The sequence below is a fragment of the Dromiciops gliroides genome, chromosome 4 (genome assembly GCF_019393635.1).
Source record: "Dromiciops gliroides isolate mDroGli1 chromosome 4, mDroGli1.pri, whole genome shotgun sequence".
NCBI classification, from domain to species: Eukaryota; Metazoa; Chordata; class Mammalia; order Microbiotheria; family Microbiotheriidae; genus Dromiciops; species Dromiciops gliroides.
In genome coordinates, this window is record NC_057864.1 from 214,385,889 (window position 1) to 214,392,087 (window position 6,199).

Genomic DNA, 6,199 nt, shown 5'->3' on the forward strand with positions numbered 1-6,199 from the left:
GTTGCTGCTCTGAGGGTTTCCACAGGCACTGGGTGCAATCACTTGCAAGGGGCTCAGTGAGGGTCTTGGTTATCAAGATGCTATTTTACAGGCCAAGAAATTCAATCAGAGGTTGCAGCTGTCACACACTTTTGCTCCTCCAGGAAGTAAGGAGATGGAGACTGTCCACATTGGGTACGCCCAAGTGTTCAGGGATTCTATGTTAACTGATAGATCTGGGAGGGCTACACGATGGGGCACTGTCCACAGGGCATTTGCCAGGTGTTGGTTGTTCCATTAGCACTTGCTCATTTGACTTATGGAAGATTCCTGGAACCAAGACCTGAAGGGATCAAAAGATGCATGGAATCAGTCAGAGCAGTAGTGGGTGCAAGGGATGGGAAGAGAGGGCTGGCAGAAATAGATACAGAAAGTTTTATGATGAGCATAAGATAGTCAGTTCAGCTTAATTCTACAAACATTTGCCAAACACCTACGAGCCTGGCATTGTGCTAAGTATTTGGGTCTACCAGACAAAAACGAGACAGGCCTTTGAGTATCTGTCAGATCCCATTATTTTCTCACACAGGACTGGAGAAAAGCAGTAAGCCTGGGAAAGTAGGATGTGCTAAACCCCTGAAATGCATTTAGAAGCAGAGTATGACCTCCAAAACAGAACACTGCCCACTACATACTAAACTGTGAGCTCCTTGAGGGCAGGGACTGTTTTGCCTTTTTTTTTTTAATTCCCAGAACTTAGCACGTAGTAGGTGCTTACTAAAAGCTTACTCATTGACATTATAGAGGCAAATCAGACCATTTTGTGAAAGCAGAGATGTTCCCCACAGGATCCCTTGGACTAAAAAGAGAATCAGAGGTTCTACAGAGCTGCTTCACTTAAACTCCTAGAAGGTGTCTTCTGTAGGGGACTGTCAATCATCCCAATTTCCAAGAAAGAGAGGGGAAAAAACCCAAAGGTTCTTTGGAACAGATCCCTTAAGGGAACTGATACCAGTGTGTAGCACATAGTAGGCACTTAACAAATGCTTGTTGAATGAATACATTTATTAAGCACTTATGATACACAAAGTCCTGTGTGGAGCACCAAGGATACAAAAAGAAAAGAGAGTCCTTGTTCCCAAGAAGGTCATATTCTAATGTTGAATGACTGACATTCCTTTTTTGTCTCCTATTTAATTACTGATATGTAGTACTTCAAAGTTTACAAAACAATGTGTATATGAACATAGATGTATATGTACACCTACACATATATGTACATATAGACACACACAACACATATATTATCCCTGTATGTGGGACATCTGTAAAATGGGAACACACTGGAGAAGGAAATGGCCAACCACTCCAGTGTCTTTGCCAAGAAAACCCCATGGATTTGTCCATGGGGTCATGTAGAGCTCGACACTACTGAACAACTTCCTTATCAAAACACCTCTGCCTCTGTGAGATTGTGGATAGTTTCCTTCACCTGGCTAGGGCCTCAGTGTCTTCATCTGTAAATTGAAAGGTTTGGATTAGAGTACTTCTAAGGCCCTGTCAAACATAGATCTATGATCCTACAATGTTAGGATTCCAAGCCAAGCCCCCATCTGCTCCATGTGGCACACTGGTGAGAGAAAAGACTATATTTGGACTCTTCTCAGAGCCCTAAAGGCAGAGAATGAGGGTTAAGTGACTTGCCCAGGGTCACACAGCTAGCAAGTGTCAAGTGTCTGAGGCTGGATTTGAACTCAGGTCCTCCTGAATCCAGGGCCAGTGCTTTATCCACTGTGCCACCTAGCTGCCCCCAGGATAATATATTTAATAAAGTAAAATACATAGTATTACAAAGCAAACCAATTATATTGAAATAGTTATAGTTTTTTTCTAATTCAAGGACTCCATGTTGAGAATCTCTGCTCTAAGGGTTGCTAATTTAGTTTGGATCAATGGATGTGCATCATAGAAAGGTAGATTTTGGTGTTATATTGTACAATTTGTTGAGGGTTCAAAATGGATCATAAAATGCATACAATAATTTTTAACAGCCTCCATGAAGTTTTCCTTGACACCCTCTTCTCCTTTGTTTTTCTGCCCCCAGAGAAAGGGATTTCTTCCACCTCAAATTTCTCAAAGTCCTTTGCCTGGCTTACTCTTTGTCATTTAGTATACTCTTCCATGGGGACAGCTAGCTGGTAAAGTTGCTATTGAGGCCTACTCTGAGCCATTAAGAGGCCAAACAATGGCAAAATGAGGCCTGGGTTGGAACCCGTTTTTGGCCAATCAGTGAGGGCCAGAGTTATTAACTTTAAGAGGAGGAGCGGTGTTTAGAAGACATCTTGCTGGGAAACCCAAGAAATTTCGTCCTCACTTAAATCCAATTCATTACAAAGCATGAAGTCTGTCATGTTCCTCTTGGAGAATGAAGGAAAAACAACAAACCAACATTCTGTAAGTAATAGTTGGGTGATTTAGCTTCTTTCTTTTCTTTCTCTTTCTTTTTTTCTTTCCTTCCTTTCCCCTTCTCTCCCAAGGCCCAAAGGAATACAAATTTGTCTACAGAAATCTCACAAGATTTCTTTCTTCCTTTTTTTTTTTTTTGCAGGGCAGTGAGGGTTAAGTGACTTGCCCAGGGTCACACAGTTAGTATCAAGTGTCTGAGGTCAAATTTGAACTCAGGTCCTCCTTAATCCAGGGCTGGTACCTAGCTGCCCCCTACAAAATTTCTTTAGGTCAGAAACCCTGAGGGTCTTTCTCCCCCTTACCCTGTTCATGTATTTAAAAAAAATTTTTGACTAGGTAAAAGAGGCCTTTCTTTTCTCCTTTCTTACCTAGCCTTAATCACTCACTGAATGGGTGTTACCTCAAGCAAACAGATCAGGGAAAGGTCTTAGCTTAAAAGGCGAAGGTCTCCCACAGTATCAGGGCCATCTCCAATTGTCCTGATAATATATTTTGCCACTGGACCCAAATGGCTCTGGAGGAGAGATTGAGGCTGGTGACTTTGCACAGCTCTTCCTCACTTAAATCCAATTCATTGCAAGTCATGACATACATCACGATCCTCTCCAAGAATGAAGGACCAGGGGGCGGCTAGGTGGTGCAGTGGATAAAGCACCGCCTCTGGATTCAGGAGGACCTGAGTTCAAATCCGACCTCAGACACTTGACACTTACTAGCTGTGTGACCTTGGGCAAGTCACTTAACCCCCATTGCCTCACTAAAAAAAAAAAGAAATAAAAGAAATAAAAGAATGAAGGACCAACAACAAACAAAACAACAAAACAAAAACAAAACAAACCTGGTCCATCGAATAGCAATCAAATCATGACTGGAAGTGGGTTATATTAAAATGAAGTCCAGGGACATGTGACTCAGGTCACTCAATGTGACATCAGAGAAAGAATGTAAGGCCCCTCACCCCAAATAGTTTCCATCTGGTTGTGGTTGTACAGGCCAAAGTCCTTTAGCTATCTAGTCAAAAGGATGTCTCCACCCAAAGCTCCTTGGTAAGCTTGGTTTGGTCTTGACCCAGATGAATAAATTGGAAGGAATTTCTCAAAGAGAGGTTGCTTTTGAATGGGAGGGGGTGAGGGAGAAAGAACTAAGAAAGAAGGGGACATCACTGGGTCCCCCAAGATATTGATTATTAAGAATTATTCCTCACAAGCCCTAAAGTTCTTCCATTCTCTCACTCTCTCTCTGGGCCTCCCCAAGCCAAGAATGATAATTGCATTTCCCTCTCTGCCTTGATTTATACATTCAGGCTGGAACATTTGCTCCAGGCTTCTGTTCTGTGTGTGGAAGGAAAGATCTCACTGGTGAAGCTGCAATTGTGAAGTGAGGTGAGCTTGAATCAGGAGCACCCAAAAGCTTCCTCCCTACCAACACTAGGTGAACTGCTGAGGACAGTAGTGGGGGTGATGATTTGTAATGGCGGTAGCAACATTTTATTTTGGAACTCAATTTCAATTTATATAACTGTACCCAAACACTTTGAGGATACTAGAGATACTGTCAGAAAGAAGCCTTGCTTGGGGGCAGCTAGGTGGTGCAGTAGATAAAGCACCGGCCCTGGATTCAGGAGGACCTGAGTTCAAATCTGGCCTCAGACACTTGACATTTACTAGCTGTGTGATCCTGGGCAAGTCACTTAACCCCCATTGCCCCACCAAAAAAAAAAAAAAAAGAAAGAAGCCTTGCTTAACCACAGAGCAGATCAAGTCAAATTTTGCTTCCAGAGGTGGCATTTGGGAATTTACTGAAATGATGCCCAGTGACCTTTGGGGAATGATCCTAGAGAGAGCTAGGGAAAATGACAAATACTGGGGTGAATATGGGAAAGATATGTACGCTAATGAACTGTTAGTGGAGCTGTACACCGACCATTCTGGAAAGCAATTTGGAGCTATGCACCAAAAGCTATAAACCTGTATACACCCTTTGACCTACCAATACTATACTAGGTCTTTAACCCAAAGCAATCAAAGAAAGAGGAAAAGGGCCCATATGTACAAAAATATTTAAAGTAGCTCTTTTTGTGATAGTAAAGAATTGGAAACTAAGGGAGGGGAATGGCTGAACAAGTTATGGTATATGAAAGTGATGGAATGCTGTTGTGCTATAAGAAATGAAGGGGAGGGTTTTGGAAAAACCTGGGAAGAACTCATCTGAACTAATGCAAAATGAAGTGAGCAGAACCAGAAGAACAATTTATATCATAACAGCAATATCATAAAGGTAATTTACTTTGAAAGACTTAGTAATTCTTATCAACACAGTGACCAACCACAGTTCCAAAGGATTCATAATAAAACATGCTATCCACCTCCAGATAGAGAACCGATGAATTCAGAGGGCAAATGAAAGCATATTTTCTCATATTGTTTGCTTTCTTCCTTCCCTCCCTTTCTTCCTTCCTTGAACATGTCTAGACATATTTGTAATGCATTTTATTTTCATTGCCTTCTTCATAAATTGGGAAAAGAAGGGAGGAACTTTGGAAATGAAAATAAAATTTAACTTAATTAAAAAAAAAAAAGAAAGCTAGGTAGTAAGTACCCCTCCTCCAAGTAGAGTCCAGCTGAAGCAAAGACTGAAATACAGAGGAGGCTACTGTATTAGAGACTATACATCAGATGAAATCTGATACTGGCTTCCTTGCAGTTTCTAATATAATACATGACACTCCAGCTCCTTAATCCATGTTTTTACTGACTGTTACCCATGCCTGGAACCCTCTCCCTCCTCCTCTGTCTCCTACCTTCTGCAAGAGCCTTTTCCAGTCCTCCTTAAGCTTAGTGCCTTAGTGGATATATTTTGGTAGTACATGGTTATTTGCATATTGTCTCCCCAGTTAGATTGTAAACTCCTTGAAAGCAAGGACTATTTTTTGCCCTTTTTTGTATCCCCAGAACTTAGTACAGTACCTAGTATGCAGAGGGTACTTAATAAATGTGACTTGACTGATTGCTAATAGAAAACAATGATATAATTATAATTTTAAAATCTGTATTATGGGGGCAGCTAGGTGGCGCAGTGGATAAAGCACCAGCCCTGGATTCAGGAAGACCTGAGTTCAAATCTGACCTCAGACACTTGACATTTACTAGCTGTGTGACCCTGGGCAAGTCACTTAAACCCCATTGCCCAGCAAAAAACAAAAAAACCACAAATGAGGAATCTAAGGTTCAAACAAGTTAAATGACTTATACAGGATCACACAGTTCATGTCAGATGTAGAATTTAAACTCAGGTCTTCCCGACTTCCTCTAAACCTAGTGATCTTTTAAAAACAATAAGAAAAATATATCTGGGAATTTATTATAGACAGGCACTAATTCAGATGTCATACCTTCTGGATACCTGCCATAAATAACTCCAGAAAATGTATAGCTTTTTTAAAAAATCACATTACAATGATAGCTGAGGCAGCTAGGTGATGCAGTAGATAAAGTGCCAGTTCTGGAGTTGGGAAGATTCATCTTCCTGGACAAGTCATTTAACTTTATTTACCTCAGTTTCCTCATCTGTAAAATGAGCTGGAGAAGGAAATGACAAACCACTCCAATATCTTTACCAAGAAAACCCCCAAGGGGGTCATGAAGAGTCTGGCATAACTAAATAACAAAATGATAGCTTACATTTCTAGAGCTCTTTGTGCTTATATGTTGTACATACATCATTTCATTTGAGTGTTCACAGAAATCCTGTGAGG